The following is a 17,861-nucleotide window of genomic DNA, read 5'->3' as shown; positions in this document are numbered from 1 at the left end:
CCCAAAAACTCAGAAACATTGATACGTAAAGACACATGCAGCCCCATGTTTATTGCAGCATTGTTCACAGTGGCCAGGACATGGAAACAACCAAAAATCCCATCAATAGATGATTGGATAAAGAAGATGTGGCACATATACACTATGGAATACTACTCAGCCATAAGAAATGATGACATCGGAACATTTACAGCAAAATGGTGGGATCTTGATAACATGATACGAAGTGAAATAAGTAAATCAGAAAAAACCAGGAAACTGCATTATTCCATATGTAGGTGGGACATAAAAGTGAAACTAAGAGACATTGATAAGAGTGTGGTGGTTTCGGGGGAGGAGGGGGGAATGGGAGAGGGAAAGGGGGTGGGGAGGGGCACAAAGAAAACAAGATAGAAGGTGACAGAGGACAATCTGACTTTGGGTGGTGGGTATGCAACATAATTGAACGGCAAGATAACCTGGACTTGTTATCTTTGAATATATGTATCCTGATTTATTGATGTCACCCCATTAAAAAAATAAAATTATTAAAAAAAAAAAAGAAAAGAAAAAGTGAATCACAATGAAAAAAAAATGCTTTATGCCTATGTGCAAACACCATCCTCACAGGGGCAGATCTGGACCCAGGACCGTTACCCTGAACAGTGACCTCCCCTCTCTGGCCCCTGGTTTCTGGCCTGTGAAAGGGATGCATTGCCACGTTGGTGTTTCAAACCTTATCCTGGATCAGAACCCCTATGTGTGCTGGCTAAAATGCAGTTTCCCTGGGCCCAGGAATATGCATTTTAACATAACGCCTGCCCGCCCACCAATTCCACCGCACTGGGACGCAGCCTCGCCTGCAGGATTGCTGGGCAGGCTGCGGAATCCAAGGTGGCCGAGAGAATTCTTTTCCCTTCTTCCACTCGCTTTAAAAGACGTTCTCTTTTTCCCTGCCCTTTGCCTGTTGTGGTTGTCCCTAGGCTTTGCTAACAGGAGAAGGTCAAGCCTCCCAGATATGACAGAAGGCTCCCGGAATTTCCAACTGACTCTGCTTCCAGGCCAAGGAATTTTTAATTTGTATTTTCTGTTTTTTCTGGGGCTGCTCGGGGCAGGGCTTCCTACCGCTGCTTCGCCACCTGATGGTCACACCCGGGACTGCAGCATTTCCAGCATTTCCACATCCTGGCTTAGGTGTGTCCACCCTTGAAAGGTTCTCAGGCCCCGGTCAGGAGAAGAGGCATAGGGGAAGGGGGCAGGCAGCCTCAGATTGTAGCCCCCAGGTGCTTCAAGTGTCTCATTAAGTTAATTGGTGTAAATTGAACCCCTGGTCCTCATTGAACCAGAATTGCTATTAGGGTTGATTTTCCTAGCCAAAGGCCCTGTCAGTTAAAAGCCAGGCCAAGCTCAGCTGCTGTGTGACCTTAGGCAGTTCACCTCCCACCTCTGACTCTGAGCTCCTCGGCTCTACCTAGAGGCCTTCCACTTAAGGTACTAAGATTCAAGGAGATAATGAAGGGGCCTGACAGCGTAAGTAGCCGGGCCACCACCCTCGGCACCGCACCATCACCATCACCGTCATCACCGTCATCACCGCCAAAGCACCTGCCCCTTTATTCTCCTTTTGTTTCTCTTTCAGTTGAAGTCAAAGCATTTCAGATTCAGCTGCACTCACTGGGCTCGGCCCCTCGGCCCCAGCGGCACGCCTGGAAGGGTCCGGGCCGGGGAAGGCCAGTATCTTTCCTAGGCCCCCGGCCCCGGGCAGAGACGGGGCTCTGCAGGGTCTCTAGTCCTGATTCCAGGTCCCATGTCTCCGCTATGCCTCTGTGATGACAACGGATGATCCCCTGGAAAGTCAAAGAAATAGTAACAATAAAAGAAAAAAAGAACAGAAATTAAAAAAAAAAAAAGAACATTAACAAAAAAGAAACAAATCATAAAATGTCCAGGTATCTTCTCGTGTGGAGAACAGGCCTCGCCGTGCTGGGTAGGCGGTGTGGACGAATCACCACAGGGACAGAGCCAGATCTTTCCTTCCTGGTTCCTTCCTTCCTCCCGAGGGCGTAACTTTGGGGCTTTCTCCCCCATTCTGTCCCCCTCTGGGGTTCTTTTCAACCCACCGCCCGCAGGAGCTGAGATCGCCCCGGGCTTCCACGCGGTAAAAGCCCCATTTTGCCAGTCCTGCAAGTTCACCCATGTGCCTTTGGGGGGGGAAGATGAGGGAACCTCTAAACTCAGTTCTCTCTTACAGCACACACTTTGTAAAAGTCACAGACTTGCGTCAGGAACAGAAGAAAAGCCCTTCCCACAGTCCCACACCCCAGGGGAACCCACCTGACTGTTTGTTTCTATGTATTCAAAAGCGCATCAACATAAGTAGTTTTTAATTTAGCAGTTGTGTGTGTACAGGGCAAATAACCCAATGGTCCAGGATGTGCACAATGACAATTAAATGTCCTTTCCCCCCACCCTCTACTGCCCGGGGACAACTGTCACCAACAATGGATGTACTTGAAGAAAATCTTCCAGGCCTTCAAACATGTGCATTCAAATTTTAAATTGTTGAATAGGCAGCACATTCATGTGGATCAGAAACAGAAAGTGTAAAATCAGGTGCATGCTGAAGAGGCTCTCTCTCACCCCACCCCTTCACAGGGATCACACCTGCCCCCCCCCAAGCAGCCATTTTTAGTTTTCTGTGCACCCTTTCGGGTTTTCCTATTAGATCTAAGGAAGGGTAAGTGCGCATTCTTATTTTACTTTCTTTCAGGCAAAAGGTGGTTTTCCATTTTGCGTTTTATCTCCCACATTAGACCTTGTGCATCCTAGAGGTTCCCCTTTGTTTTTCACAGTTGCATAGTACTCCATGGTCTGGTTTCCCATAATCTATTAACCTGGCCTCCTGTTGACGGACACTTGGACTGCATCTAATATTTTGATACAAAAAATGTTCAAATGTGTACACTGTTTTGAATATGTGCTACTGGATCTGCAGGATGAAATTCCAGAGGCGAGACTGCCTCATGGGGGCATCAGTGAGCTTGTGGCCTTCAGAGACAGCCCCCTGGCCCCCCCAGGGACACACCCATTTACACTGTCCTCAGCCCCCTAACACTGCTCACTATCAACCACACCTGTGGGATCTTGCCAATATCATGGGTGACAAACAGCTTTTTTTTTTTTTAATTTAGTGTTAGGATGTGGAGGCAGAGACAGACTCCCGCATGTGCCCCAACTGGGATCCAACCAGCAAGCCCACCAGGGGGCGATGCTCTGCCCATCTGGGGTGTTGCTTCCTTGCTCATCATTCAAGCTCTACCTAGTGCCTGAGGCGGAGGTCATGGAGCCATCCTCAGTGCCCGGACCCAACTTGCTCCAATTGAGCCATGGCTGCAGGAAGGGAAGAGAGAGAGAGAAAAGAAAGAGGGAGGGTGGAGAAGCAGATGGGTGCTTCTCCTGTGTGCCTTGACTGGGAATCATACCCGGGACATCTATACACCCAGCCAACTCTACCACTGAGCCAATCGTTCAGGGCTGACAAACAGTATCCCAATGTAGTTTTATTTGTATTTCTTTTGTTATGAGATTGAACATCTTGTAATATAGTTAAAATGTATGTATTTGCATTTCTTTTTCTGCAGACTGTTTCTTCATATGCTGTGTCTATTTTTTTACTGCAGTTTGTGGTTTCCTCACAAATTTCTATAAGCCCCTTACATATTAGGTTGGCTCTGCCTGTGATCAGAGTTGCAAATATTTTTTTCACTTTGTTAGCATGTTATTCTTATTGATTTTTTGGCCTGTAGAGTTGTTGTTGTTGTTTTTCTTGTAATTGAATTTTCAGTCTTGTCTTTTTTGGCTTTTGGCTTTTGCATCAGAATTAGAAAGGCCTTTCTCCACTCTGGTGACAAAAGAATTCTTTCATGGTTTGTCTTTTTAAAGAATGGCTGGTGACTTTGTCATATGCCTTTCAGCACCCATGGAGTTGATGATATGACTTCTCTAGTTAAATTTATGAATCTGATAAATTATATTAATTAATTTCCTGAATTATATAAATGAGTTTTCCAAAGATTGCTGAACGCTCCTTCCATTCCAGGGGTGAGCAGTCTTAGACGAGTTGTGTTATTCTTTTAACGCACTGCTAAGTTCAGCTTATTAATATTTTGAGTTTTTCATGAAACCTCACGTATGAGATTGGGCTGTGGTTTCCTCCCTCCCTCCCTCCCTCCCTCCCTCTCTCCCTCCCTTCCTTCCTTTCTTCCTTCCTTTCTTCCCTCCTCTCTGCCTGCAATCTTTGTCAGGTTTGGTTTCAACATTATTCTCATTTCATTGAAAAGAATTCGGCCATGTTCTTTTGTTCCTTGACTCAGTTTACATAAAGGACGGCTGTTCTTCCTTCCCCTGTGGGGCCTGGACCATCATATGGAACCTACCTGGCTCCTGCTTTGTAGGGAGGCTGAGAAACAAGGTTGCAGGAGCCTCCAGGAGCCGGAGGAGGGATGGCTACAGAGGGTCTGAGCTGAGCTTGAGTTTCCAAGAGGCAAGGTTTTGACCAGACAGACTTGTATCAGAGCTCTATTGGCTCAAATGGGTTGGGTAGCTCGTGTACCGGGCTTTGCCTCAGCTTCCAGTGGACCCTCATCACCTGCCCGCAGTTTGGGCTTTGACCAGATGTCTAACTTAAAGTCCAGAAACTCTTGGAATCTTACCGCCACCCTCGGCCCCCGGCCGGCCCTTCCCAAAGCGGGAGGCCTGAGCCTGGATTTTCCCTCGGCTTCAGCTATCTGGGTCCATCCTCTGCTCTTTGCTTTCTGTTTATTTCCTTCAGTTTTGTGGGCAAGAGGCCACAGCCTTCTGTTCTGGTGCCTTCTGTATCAGCGGGCTTCCTCTGGCCACGGGAGCTCAAGGACTCCACGTGGGCGAGTCAGAAGTGCCGCGTGGAACGCCGCTCCGTGTGCCCTGCCGTGCCGGTGCAGGCGCGCCAGCTTCCGCGGGGCGAGTCAGAAGTGCCGCGTGGAACGCCGCTCCGTGTGCCCTGCCGTGCCGGTGCAGGCGCGCCAGCTCCCGCGGGGCGAGTCAGAAGTGCCGCGTGGAACGCCGCTCCGTGTGCCCTGCCGTGCCGGTGCAGGCGCGCCAGCTCCCGCGGGGCGAGTCATGACGGAACCACTCGAAAGCCTTCCCCGTTGGCTCCCTTCCCTTTGCTCTCTCACCTGCCCAATGAGATCAGCTCCACATAAATGGCTCACACGCAGATCTTTGGAGGAACCCCACCTACGGCAGCATGAGGGGTGACAGCTGGTGGATAGCGTCCCCCGGGATGACACGCAGGCACCTGCTGACCCCTGGCACGGCCTCGCTCATGCTCCATACAAGCCCGAGGTGAGTGACCGACGAGGAAATGAGCCCAGCCTCACAGTTAATGCTACAGGAGCAGGAGCAACACCCGGGCAGGCAGCCGGCGCGGAGCCCCGGTCCCAGCGTCACACGCACTCCCGCGCGTCTGCTGCTGTGGGGTCCCCCTTGCTGACAGAGGACGGGCTGAGAGAAGGGAAGTGCTGGTCTCAGGGTGGGGGGAGAAGAAGCAGCAGCCAGATGTCCCCTGTCTGTCCTCTCTCCACTGCTTGTAGCCGTGTGACGATGACTCTCACATCACCGGGTCACCCCTGGTTGTCTCTGCCTGACTGATCCCCTCCCCGCTGTTACCAGACTTGCTCATGCATTTGCTCCAGAGGGTTTGGAACTCCAGCCTAACTGACATGGTCATGGGTAAAACGGAGGTCCCCGAAATGACCTGTCCGTTCCTAATCTGCAGATCCGGTGAATGTGCAGATGTGGTGACGTTAGGGACCTAGAGATGAGATTGTCCCGATTTACCCAGACTCCTAAATGCAATGACAAGTGTCCTTGCAAGAGACACACAGGAGAGGCAGGGGAGAAACGGAGAAGGTCATGTGAGGATGGAGACAGAGACTGGAGTCACACAGCCACAAGCCAAGGACACCTAGAGCCCCCAGAGATGGGAAGACACGTGGAAAGGTGACCCCCCCAGAGCCTTTAGAGGGCGCATGGCTCTGTAGACACCTGGATCTCGGCCTCTGGCCTCAGAGCTATGAGAGATAAACGTTCCTTGTTAGCCACCAGGTGGGGGTGTTTTGTGATAGCTGCCCTAGGAAATTAATACACATTTGTTTATTTATCTGTTCCACTCAGTTTTTGAAATTATTTTCCAGCAATTTCCCTCCATCTACCAAGACTCAGATCAGACAACAGGACACAGCAGACACGTTAGCTGTACAGGGGCTTGGGAAGAACCGCGAGAGGGCATAAGTCTCAAGGTGGGGTGGAGAAGGTGGGATGGGTATTCAAGGGAGGAGGACAGCACGTGCAAAGGTCCTGAGACTGTGGGAGGAGAGATAGGAGTGGGTCTGAGCCACAGGAGAATGTCGGGATGGAGCTGGTGAGGGGCTCTGAGCACAGAGCCCACCAGCCTGCCCCTGCCCCTGCCCCCAGGCTGATGAGCAATGCTCGAGCCAGGGAGCCACACAACTGTGCTTCCATATTTGAAAGTTCTTCCTGGCCACAGTGAGGGGGTGGACTTGGATGAGAAAGGGCTGGAAAGAGGAAAGCAGGCAAGAGAAATCACCCACCGCATGACCTGGCAAAATCCCTCCACAAGACTATTACCCTGCACAACCCTTTTGAAGATCTTGACGGCACGTACAGCATATCAGAATTTTGAAGCGTCTCTTTTCAATAAAGGGCAGCTTCCCGACCTCCGGCCCCGCAGAGTGAGCCTGCCTTGGTCACATGCTGGATTAACCGTTAAGCTTGCTGTTGGCCGCCGGTCAGCAGCCTCCCAGTAGGCACATCTTCTGCCCTGAAAGCCCCCAAACCTCTGTGGCTGCAGAGAGTTTTGTCAGTCTGTTCCCAAGGCGGCCACACCTGTCCTGACCCTGAGCCAACACCATGGGCTGTGGGCTGCTTGCATCAGAGGGGGACGCTATAGCTGCCGGGAGCCTTTGCCTTGACCCCCAGGGAACCTGCAGGAGCCACGCACAGGCTGCTTATGCTGCTGGGTCATCCAACTGTGAGAAAACCAAGGTCCCTGGGCATCACCGTGTGCATTCACTCACGGGCACCCTACGACCCACCCTGGAACCCTGAGGGACATCTGAATGGCCACAGGACCTGGTCTGAACCAAGCTCCCACCTCGGAACAGAGCCAGCCCCTAAATTTCCGAAGCAGGGTCCACCTGCCCTAGCCCCCAAGCTGGAAGGTGCTGTCCCACCCAGGCAAACCCACCCCCGCAGCCAGGGAGAAGCAGGGCCTGTAGCCTGGTTGACCCACCAGTGAGCTTCCGGCCTGTGTGTGTCTGGGACTGGGCATAGCAGCTCCCTCAGAGGCCACAGGGGCCGCCTGTTCCTGGTGGGGCTCCCGCCGGTCCGAGCACGGCAGCCAGGAGGAAGCAGGAAGCTGTGACGTCCCTCTCCCCGGGCTGTGGTCCTCGGGAAGCTGTGACGTCCCTCTCCCCGGGCTGTGGTCCTCGGGAAGCTCTCCCCGGGCTGTGGTCCTCAGGAAGCTGTGACGTCCCTCTCCCCGGGCTGTGGTCCTCGGGAAGCTGTGACGTCCCTCTCCCCGGGCTGTGGTCCTCGGGAAGCTGTGACGTCCCTCTCCCCGGGCTGTGGTCCTCGGGAAGCTGTGACTTCCCTCTCCCCGGGCCGTGGGCCTCAGGAAGCTGTGACTTCCCTCTCCCCGGGCTGTGGTCCTCGGGAAGCTGTGACGTCCCTCTCCCCGGGCTGTGGTCCTCGGGAAGCTGTGACGTCCCTCTCCCCGGGCTGTGGTCCTCGGGAAGCTGTGACGTCCCTCTCCCCGGGCTGGGGTCCTCAGAGCAGCAGCTCCCAGGAGCTCACAGCCGTGCTGTCTCCGGCGCCGCCCAGACCTCCCGAGATAATCCCAGGAACCAAGATCCCCGAGCCATTTGTGTGCCCGTTCAAGTTCACGGCACTGGCCTAGGCCACTCTCCTCCATAGCCAGGGCTGTTTCCGCCTCTCCACTTCCTCCACGGGCCTTCCAAGAGGGGCTTTATTGTTACTTACACCACCACCTTCTCATCGAAATCTAAGCTCCTTACGACTGGGAGACTCACCTTGTCGGTCAACTCCCGAGAACCCAAGCCCTGCCTGCTCAGCGTTTGCTTACTAAAGGAGGGGCCACGTGTCAGAGAGCACTCACAGAGAGCTGCACGTGTCAATCTGTACCCTCTGCCTCATCTAGCAAGGGTGCAGGGGGCCTGGACGGCACGTGAGGGCAATGAGATGCCGCCCTTGCCAGCACTGAGCTGGAGCATGCTCTCTGGGCACAGACCCACAGAGACAGGCGCTTGGGGACCTGTGTTCTCCACTGTCCCCCTTCCATTCTCCCGGCACACCCCTCTGCCCCTGGCGGCAGGTAGATCCCTCACACTTTTCTTCGTGCGTCTCAGCCCAGCCACAGACATAACTCACGCAGCCACTTCTTCCCCAGCTGAGGAGCCTGCCTGCAAGGAACCTGCCCAGTGACATCTCCCAGGGGACACAGGAGGCCCAAAGCCCCACTTCACAGGGACTCCCGAGGCTTGTTATCCGGTTTCCAGGACCTGAGGGTGAGCAGGGGTGGATAGAGCATGCATGTACCTCTCCTCTCTCCCCAAATCCAAGTGACTGAGGAAGCTGAGCAAAGGCAGAGTACGAAAGGATGACGCGTAAAGACCGTGGGACAGATGGACAAGGAAGTCCACAGACCGAGGGGCCCGCAACTTTATGCAAAAGGAAAGGAAGCAGCTCCCAATCGGAGCTTTGGTAGAAGAGGGATAGCGCCAGGTGGGAGCTCTGGGCTGGGAGGGCCAGGCCCAGGGCGCAGGGGAGCTCTGAGAAAGGGGACCAGCAGAAGTCACGCCAGCCAACCCCCCCCAACACGTCTTAGCCACCGTCAAGTCCCGCTAGTTACAGTTCTGAAACTGGGTGCGAGGGCCACAGAAAAGAGCAGCATCGGCGACAAATGGGTCCCACGCTGGAGAAGAGTCTCTATTCAGAAAACTGGGTCTACTCACTCCACCCAGTCGTGGGCCTCCCCGGCTGGCCCACGTGACCGTGGGCCACACAATGACCGTGGCCAAGGCTCTTGCAACCAGAGATTTCAGTCCTGGTTAGGTAACAGGAATCCCCACGTGGCCGAAGGAAGAACGTTCCGGCAATCAGTGAGTTTGTCCAGACTGCCCCTCATCCACTGACGCGAACAGACGGCCAGGAAACAGCAACACTCGAAGGAACTCCAGAATGACACCAAATCCACAGGCAGAAGAATCCGCTCAGGCGGTGAGCGAAGTAATGCAGTAAGCAGAAGAAGAAGTTAAATCATACTTTATCTCTTCAGAGAAACTTGAGACAATGCCTATTTTCTTTAAAGCAGGCTGCTGTGAAAGGGATACACCCTTGGCATTTTGGAAACCGCAAACGTGACTGACAAATCCTGAAACCTCCAATTAACAGGTTGATCGGGGAAGCGGACAGTGACCTGGAAGTTCATGCTACATCAGTTTCCCAGAACACAGGGTAAAAGACAAAGATATATATATATATATATATATGAACAAAAAAGTTATAAGATGTGCACGTTAGACAGGATTTTCAATGTCTACCTAATAGATGTTGGAGAAAACATTGAGCATGAGTTGAAATAATAGAAAAGAAATATCTCCGAGCTGAATTATTTAGACTGCAAAGTCCCAATAGTTGCTGAGCAGGAATAATGAAACAAATGACATGCACTCAATGAGATGTCTAAACTCCAACAATGAAGATGGGTTTACACATTAAGTTCCTATTGTGACTCTTGAAATACATAGGTGACCTTGGGCTTCATTCATCCACGGCATTCATTATTTCAATTGCAAACCCTCATTGAGGACCTGGACGTTATGCAACTTACTATGGATAGAAAGGTGAATAGCACAGACACAGACCCTGACCTCACAAAGCTTTGTCCGGGGGCAACAGACAAGAAGACAGACAGACATCACTACACAGCAGTTTAAAAAATGGGGGGGGGGTGGCTGGAGCCAGACTGCTCGGTGACTTTGGACAAATGACTTTACCTCTCTATGCCTCAGTTTCCTTCTCTGTAAAACAAGAATTATAACAGCAGTTTCTGTCTCACAGGTTGTTTTGACGCTGTAACTAAGGCCCATAAAACAGCGACTGGCACATAGTAAAAGCAATCATCATGTAAGTACTTGCTAAAGACCTAACGGCAGGCAGTGATACATGCTCAAGACCAGGGCCCTGGGAGCACAAAGGAGGAACCTGGCCCCTGTGCGGGAGAGTGGTCTTGCTGTAACAAGGTGTCAGATCTGCGGTCACTTGGCCGAGTCCCGACACCTGCCCTGCAGGGCCAGGGCCACTGCTGTCCAGCCAGATCATGTAAGGACACCAGGCCTGCTGCCAGGGCCCTGGGCTTGTCACCCTCTGTCTGGGTGATGTGACAAGGATTGCAGTGTCACCAGTGCCTGAGGGAAGCCACCCTGGCCGCTAGACTTTTCACATTTTATTAGGTAGCTGTGTTCATCCACAACCTGATTTCCTCCCAGCACATTGCGCTTCCTGAGCTGAGGCCACGGCCAGACCGTCTGTGGGCAGGGCGGGCCCTGGGGATGAAGGGAGTGGCTGGGGGCTCTTACTTTCTCTTGGTGACAAGGGAGGTGGCCCGTGGGGCTGCCGCTCCATCTCTCAGCAGAAACACGGAGAGAGTCAGGGCACCCGGGCACACGCAGCCGGAAGGGGCTTCCGGCCAAGTTCTCTCCTCGGGGCAGAGGTGGGGGGGGGAGCAACGTGACGTGCCACCTCTGGGCAGGGTCTCTGGAGGTGGGGAGGCTTGAATCTGAATCTCCATGAGGCCCCCAGAAGGAGGGAGGACAAGAACCTGGTTGACCTGATGAGTCTCTTCTCTTGAAGGGTCTGCTTCCTGCTTCTGGAACAAGTAACTGGAATGTCAACCCCGAACGCTGAGGTTGCTGGTTCAACACCTGAGGTCGCCAGCTCGAGTGAAGGCTCAACAGTTTGGGCAGGGATAGCTGGCTTGAGCAAGGGGTTGCTGGCTTGACGAGCTCAGGGTCACCGGTCTGATCCCCCCTCAAGGCAGGAACGAGAAGCAATCAGTGCATAACTAAAGTGAAACAACGAGTTGATGGATGGTTCTCTCTTTCTCACTCTCAAAAATAATAAATTAAAAGATAGATGTGCCCCCTGAGGGGTTGGAGATGTGGTCAGGGGGCCAGGCTTTGAGGTTGCCCCAGGACTCGTACAGAGAGACAGGTGGGTCCCATCACGCACGGGATGACCTGAGGCCACCGTGTCAGCTCCCCATGAGCTAGGGGCCTCACAGTCATGGGCAGACCAGGACCTGGAGCCTGGAAAGGGCTCCACCCCCAGAGCCCGTCGGGAGACTGAGGCCGGGACATCCAGCCCCGGAGAACGCCAGCCGCTCTGAGCTCTCTGTGGCCACCAGGGAGCTCCCCCTCCCCGTGCTTTTGCCACCAAGATCTGACCCCTAATTCCCCCCGGGGTCCCACCCCCCATCCTCTACGTCCTGGGTGGTGTCTGGCCGAGGAAGGCGTTTAGTTCCGAGGAGCCGGAGGAAAGGCCCGACCTGGCTCTGTGGGGAGGACAGGGCAAAGGCAGGAGGGAGGAAGGTAAAGTGCCCTCCTGTGGTCTTCAGGGCGCAGGCCAGGCTGCTCCCCCAGCAAGTAGGTGCCTGGTCCGCCCCTACCCCACTGTCTAGAGTCAGAGCGTTCTCCAACACCCTCATCCAGGAGGTGAGACTGGCAGTCTGTTTCATGCTTCGGTGACGAGTACTCCTGTAACTCGGTCCTGGAAAGACAGTGACTGCCTCCCTCAGTCCTGTCATCTCTCCCAGGCCCCGGGACACCAGCCAAGGAAGCCGTTACTGTGGTCTAAACAGAAGATTTCCGCCCCAAGGCTTTACATCTCCCTCGGTCCCCTAAATGCAGGTCATCCCACGCATGGTGGGACTCACCCGTCTGTACAAGCCCTGGGGCAACCTCAGTGCTTCAGAACAGCGTTGTCCAAATGGCCATCATTTCCACGTCTTTCCTCTTGCGGCCACAGTTCCCGTGTATTTCTGCAGTAAAGGACAAGGGAGCCCCAGGAGGCCCCAAGGCAACCAGTCACAGAAAGGCCCTCTTTCCATACTGCACTGAAACGCACTTTGAAAGGGTTCAGTGGGAGCAAAACTGAAATGTCAACATTGAGGTGCTGAGCGTGAGGGCTGAGAAGTTGGGCCCTCAGTGGGCGTTCATAGCACAGACTCTGGGGCCAGCTGGCCTGGGTTCAATCCTGGCCTCAGTCTCCTCCTCATCTATAAAATGGGACAACAGTATTGATCTCATTATTTGTGGGGATGAAGTGAGATGGTATTAGAGGCACTTAGAACAGTGCGTGGCCACGTGGAAAGTGCCTGCACAGACTTAGCGAGAAAATGCTTATTCCAGGTTTCCAGAGCCCCCTGGGCCCAGGTTCAGAGCACCAGAAAAGCCCAAGAAGAAGACGCAATGTAAGACAGTGAGTTCCAGTAACTGTCCTGCCTCAGCGCAGCGTTGTCCCAATGTCCATCATTCCCGTGTCTTCCTGACCTCTGTCACGTGTGCAGGTCACTGTGCTACTATTTAATTCATGCTTTTCTCTTGGTCAGCTGGCTTCTAAGTAATTTATCTTCTGTGGAATGTTTGTTGACTACCGTAACTGGAAAGCCAGCAATCTCTCGTCACAAATAGGAAACTGTAAAAACACATCCTGCAGAAACAAATGAAATGAAGATGTTTTAGCCGGACACCCGTGCCTGCCGATGGCTCTGAGCCGAGGCCTGTCCGAGGAGACGTGGTACCGTCAGCCACACAACGGAATATCTATAGAAAACTCAGCGTAAAAACGACTGGAACCTTGACCATGGAGGGACCTAGTGGGTATTTAGGCTAAGTGAAATAAGTTAGAGAAAGATGCCACATGATTCCCCTTATCTGTGGAATCCATGAAAAAAACAAAATAAATGAGCAAGCAAAACAGAAGCAAACCAGGCCCTAGCCGGTTGGCTCAGCGGTAGAGCGTCAGCCTGGCGTGCGGGGGGACCCAGGTTCGATTCCCGGCCAGGGCACACAGGAGAAGCGCCCATTTGCTTCTCCACCCCTCCCCTTCCTCTCTGTCTCTCTCTTCCCCTCCCGTAGCCAAGGCTCCATTGGAGCAAAGATGGCCCGGGCGCTGGGGATGGCTCCTTGGCCTCTGCCCCAGGCGCTAGAGTGGCTCTGGTCGCAACAGAGCGATGCCCCGGAGGGGCAGAGCATCGCCCCCTGGTGGGCAGAGCGTCGCCCCTGGTGGGCGTGCTGGGTGGATCCCGGTCGGGCGCATGCGGGAGTCTGTCTGACTGTCTCTCCCCATTTCCAGCTTCAGAAAAATACAAAAAAAAAAAAAAAAGAGAGAGAAGCAAACCCATAGATACAGAGAAGAAACTGATGGCTGCTGACGGGAGGGGGTCGGGGGACTGGTGGTAAAGGGGAAGGGTTAGGAAGTGCAGAGTGGCAGCTGTAGAAATCATCATGGGATGTAATAACAGCATAGGGAGCACAGCCAGCAATACTGCAACTGTGCACGGCGCCAGGCGGGTGCTGGACTGGTGGGGTGGTCACTTTATAAAGTATGTAAATGTCTGATCATGATGCGTACTCCTGAAATTAATACTATATTTTTTGTTGATTGTAATTGAAAAAATAAATAAACTATTAGCAAGGGTTAAGCAAACTCTCCTGTTGGCTGAAAGAGAATGGACTAGGGAATAAACTTACCCTGTGAAGGCACGCGTGTAACTCCGCCTGGGACACGCTCAGCAGGTCCCACGGGGCTGTGACCTCACCTTGGGGAGCGCAGCCAGGCCGCTGAGCGAGGTGGGAGGGGGTGGAGCTGCAGGTCAGGGGCTGGGTTTGTCCTGCTGGGGGTCCTCTAGGCCCTGCAGGCCCAGCCTCCTGCTGGCTTTGGGCAGCGGGAGCACATGGGTCTGAGTCTCCGAGGAGGGTCTGGTAAGACACAGCTGCACCCCCACACACCCCCGCTGGACACACTTGCTGGACACACCAGGACCTGAAGTCACAGTGATGCCTGGCTCTGCCCCGCCCTCCTGTCTCCTCATAGCCATGGCCAGCGTGGGGCAGACCCAGGGGCACAAAGACTCCCTGGAGACCCTGGCCGGTTGGCTCAGCGGTAGAGCATCGGCCTGGCGTGCGGAAGTCCCGGGGTCGATTCCCGGCCAGGGCACACAGGAGAAGTGCTCATCTGCTTCTCCACCCCTCCCTCTCTCCTTCCTCTCTGTCTCTCTCTTCCCCTCCCGCAGCCAAGGCTCCATTGGAGCAAGGATGGCCCGGGCGCTGGGGATGGCTCTGTGGCCTCTGCCTCAAGCGCTAGACTGGCTCTGGTAACAACAGAGCGACGCCCCAAATGGGCAGAACATCACCCCCTGGTGGGCGTGCCGGGTGGATCCCGGTCGGGCACATGCGGGAGTCTGTCTGACTGTCTCTCCCTGTTTCCAGCTTCAGAAAAATACAAAAAAAAAAAAAAAAAAAGACTCCCTGGAACTCCCGGGAGACATCTCGCTGTGCCCAGCCTGGCTCTCTACCCCTTGTTGACCCTCCCCACCAAGCAAGACCAACCGATGATGTGAACTGCTGGACGTTGGGGAGGAGGAAGAGGAAGAGGACGAGGTGGGGGAGGGAGAGTGGGAGGAAGGGAGGAAGGGAGAGACTGAGCCACCAAAGCAGCAGGAGCTGCTCCAGCGATGGCGCCCGCCTGCCCAGCGCACGCCCCTGGGCGCCCAAGCAGCGACCATCCCTGGCTCCGCCCAGGTGCAGGTCCAGCACCCGCCACGCAACACCAGCTTACCTGTGCGTGCACTGCGGGGAGCCGCACCAGGAGCAGGGCACGTTGCTCCACACAGCACAGCCTGCAGGGCCCCAGAGGGGCGGAGGACGGGGTGGATGGAGGGCGCCAATCTGGGGTGTGGACAGCCTCAGGATCCACCAGCACCCCTACCTCTCAGAAAGGGAAGAGCAAGCATGCAGGTACCGGGCAAGCCCAGAGCACTGCCAGGCATGAGAGGCTGAATTCTGAACCAGCAGGGCCAGACCACATCTAAAGAGAGAACTCTGCCCAAGTGCGGCAAACCAGGCGGGCAGCCAAATCACAACCTCGGCTGCAGTCACCCCAAATGGCCAGGACTTGGATCAGTAACTGGGGCTTCCCTCATTTTTGTACAATCTAGGACCAACTAGAGAAAGCCAGATCTGCTCCCCTGTCCAGTCACATAGGAAGCCCCCCTTCGGTTCGGTGGCCTCCAGCTTCCCTGTGCCATCAACTTCCGCACGGGCCCAGCTGGAGCCGCCCCCTTTCCCCAGTAGGAAACATCTGGGGCGAGGGGAAACAGGTAGTGTGAGACTCAGGGAGCAGAGAGGGCACATGGGCCCCCCCAAGGTCGGTGCCCTGCATGGCGACCCTGGGGTAACCCCGTGGTCCTCATCTCTGGCAGCAGACAGAGCTCTCAGGATGAACTCTATGCTCATTCACTCATTCATTCATTCACTCATTCATTCATTCAGCAAACATTTTCTGAGTACCTGAGCAGAGAAAAAGCAACAATGAACATTCAAATGCAGAATGGAGGGCAGAGGATGCAACTGCCACGGGGACTGGGGCGGGGCCGGGGGCAGGGCTGTTAATTCCTGAAATCCAGGTGGTGGCGGGAAAGCCTCTCCAAGGGCGGCTGTGGCTGTGGCTTTCTTCCTCTTCGGTTAGGGCAACTCGGGAGAACTGGGGGCTTTACCCCGCCGAGGCTAGGCCCCTCTTTCCTCCCCTGGTGCCAGCAAACCCGCTTGCTGTCCAGCATGGTGCTGGCACCCAGGTTGTCATGGAGCCCCCGTCACCCACGCACTTTGTTCCTGGGACACGAGGATGACGGACAGGCAGCCAGCATCCAACCCCGGGGAGAAGGAGAGCAGGTGAGGCAGCGCCCCCTCAGGAACTGGGTGCCTGGCGGGCCCCCCCAGGCTGGTTCACCACACACAGCCCATCACCAGCCCGGACGTGCATGAACCGACGTTCTGTTCGCAGGTAAAAGAATCTGGCTCAGCTTTGTAAAGAGAGAGCTGAGTGGAGTCTTGCTTTGTCAACATGGAGCTAATTATTGAACCTCTTTAAGCCTCACGTTCCGCACCCAGAAACTCAGATGCAAAAGGGAGCCATCTCTCGGGGCTGGTGTGAGGTTTCCATGCGATGATATATATGTCGCCTGGGCCACAGAGCCCAGTGCAGGAAAAGCCACTGACTGACAGCGAACACTCTCGTGTTTGCGTTGACCCGACCTCCAGCAAGCCCAGGGCTTAAGGGGCAAGCAGTGTTTGCAGCCAACAAGGAAACCGTGGCTCCGTGCAGACCCAAGCGGGCTCTATCCATCCCAGCCTGGAGCCCTTCCAGCTCCCCCTCCACCTGTCGGCAGTCTGTCCTGTCCGGGGCAGCACCCCCCAGGAAGGCTCTGGGTCACCTCTCCCACCAGAAGCCTGCCTTCCGCAGTTTGTCTACATATGTACACATACTCTTTCTTTTCTTTCCTTTTACTCTAATCGCGCCCCTGCCCATTTCAACCACCACCATTTCTTGGAAGTCATCCCATATCAGTACATATAGAGCTTCTTGAATCTTCTTCAAACCTGAGTAGTACCCCACTGCACAGATGTGCGTAATTCATTTCCCATAGATGAGTACATTTGCAGATAAATTCCCAACGTGGAGGCGTGTGTGGTGTAGCTCTGAGCGCCCCTGTTGCCGTGGGCGACCTGCCTTCCTCTTCTCCATCCGTGCCACGCGGCACATTTCGTGCCCTTGGTCCTCGGGGAACCCAAAGGGGAAAGACTGGTTAGCACCCAGCTCCCTTCTGATGGCCGAGCACCTTCCACACGCGCCACACCCGTTTGGAGCTCACTTCTGTGACTCCCTTCTGCCCATCTTCTCCCCCAACTAGGCTGCTGGTCATTTTCTTGTTGATCTGGCTGTGCTCTTCCTATTCTAGGAGTCAGCCCTGCCTCCGATGTGAGCTACAGACGCCCTGCCCTCCCGGCGTGCCGCTCACAGCGGCGCTTCTTGCCTCTCTGCTAAAGACCATGCCCTGGGCTCGCCCTCCTCACAAATTCCCACAGCACCGGGACAGGTCTTCGTACGCAGCGGCTGATCCATAAACGCTTGTGGGTGAGTTAATGGTGCAAGGACTTCCTTTAGTCGTCTTCATTAAAGATTTTAAAGCATTACTCCCAGCATTTCCTGTGTACTTAGTTATAAAGATATACTTGTATTTCAATATATTAATAGAAAAGATTATATATAAGATATTCAAGAAATGGGAAATTTTTTACAGAGAGAGAGAGTCAGAGTGAGGGATAAACAGGGACAAACAGGAATGGAAGGACATGAGAAGCATCAATCATTAGTTTTTCGCTGCGACACCTTAGTTGTTCATTGATTGCTTTCTCATATGTGCCTTGACCGTGGGGCTACAGCAGACCGAGTGACCCCTTGCTTGAGCCAGTGACCTTGGGCTCAAACTGGTGAGCTTTTGCTCAAACCAGATGAGCCTGCGCTCAAGCTGATGACCTCGGGTTCTTGAACCTGGGTTCTTGAACCTGGGTCAGGTTCTTGAACCTGGTCAGGCAAGAAATGGGAAATTTTTTAATTGATTTGAGAGAAACATCAATTCGTTGTTCCACTGATTTATGCATTCATTGCTTGATCCTTTTGTT

This window comes from Saccopteryx bilineata, chromosome 1 (assembly GCF_036850765.1).
Source record: "Saccopteryx bilineata isolate mSacBil1 chromosome 1, mSacBil1_pri_phased_curated, whole genome shotgun sequence".
Lineage (NCBI taxonomy): Eukaryota > Metazoa > Chordata > Mammalia > Chiroptera > Emballonuridae > Saccopteryx > Saccopteryx bilineata.
Note: the sequence above shows the minus strand (reverse complement) of the source record.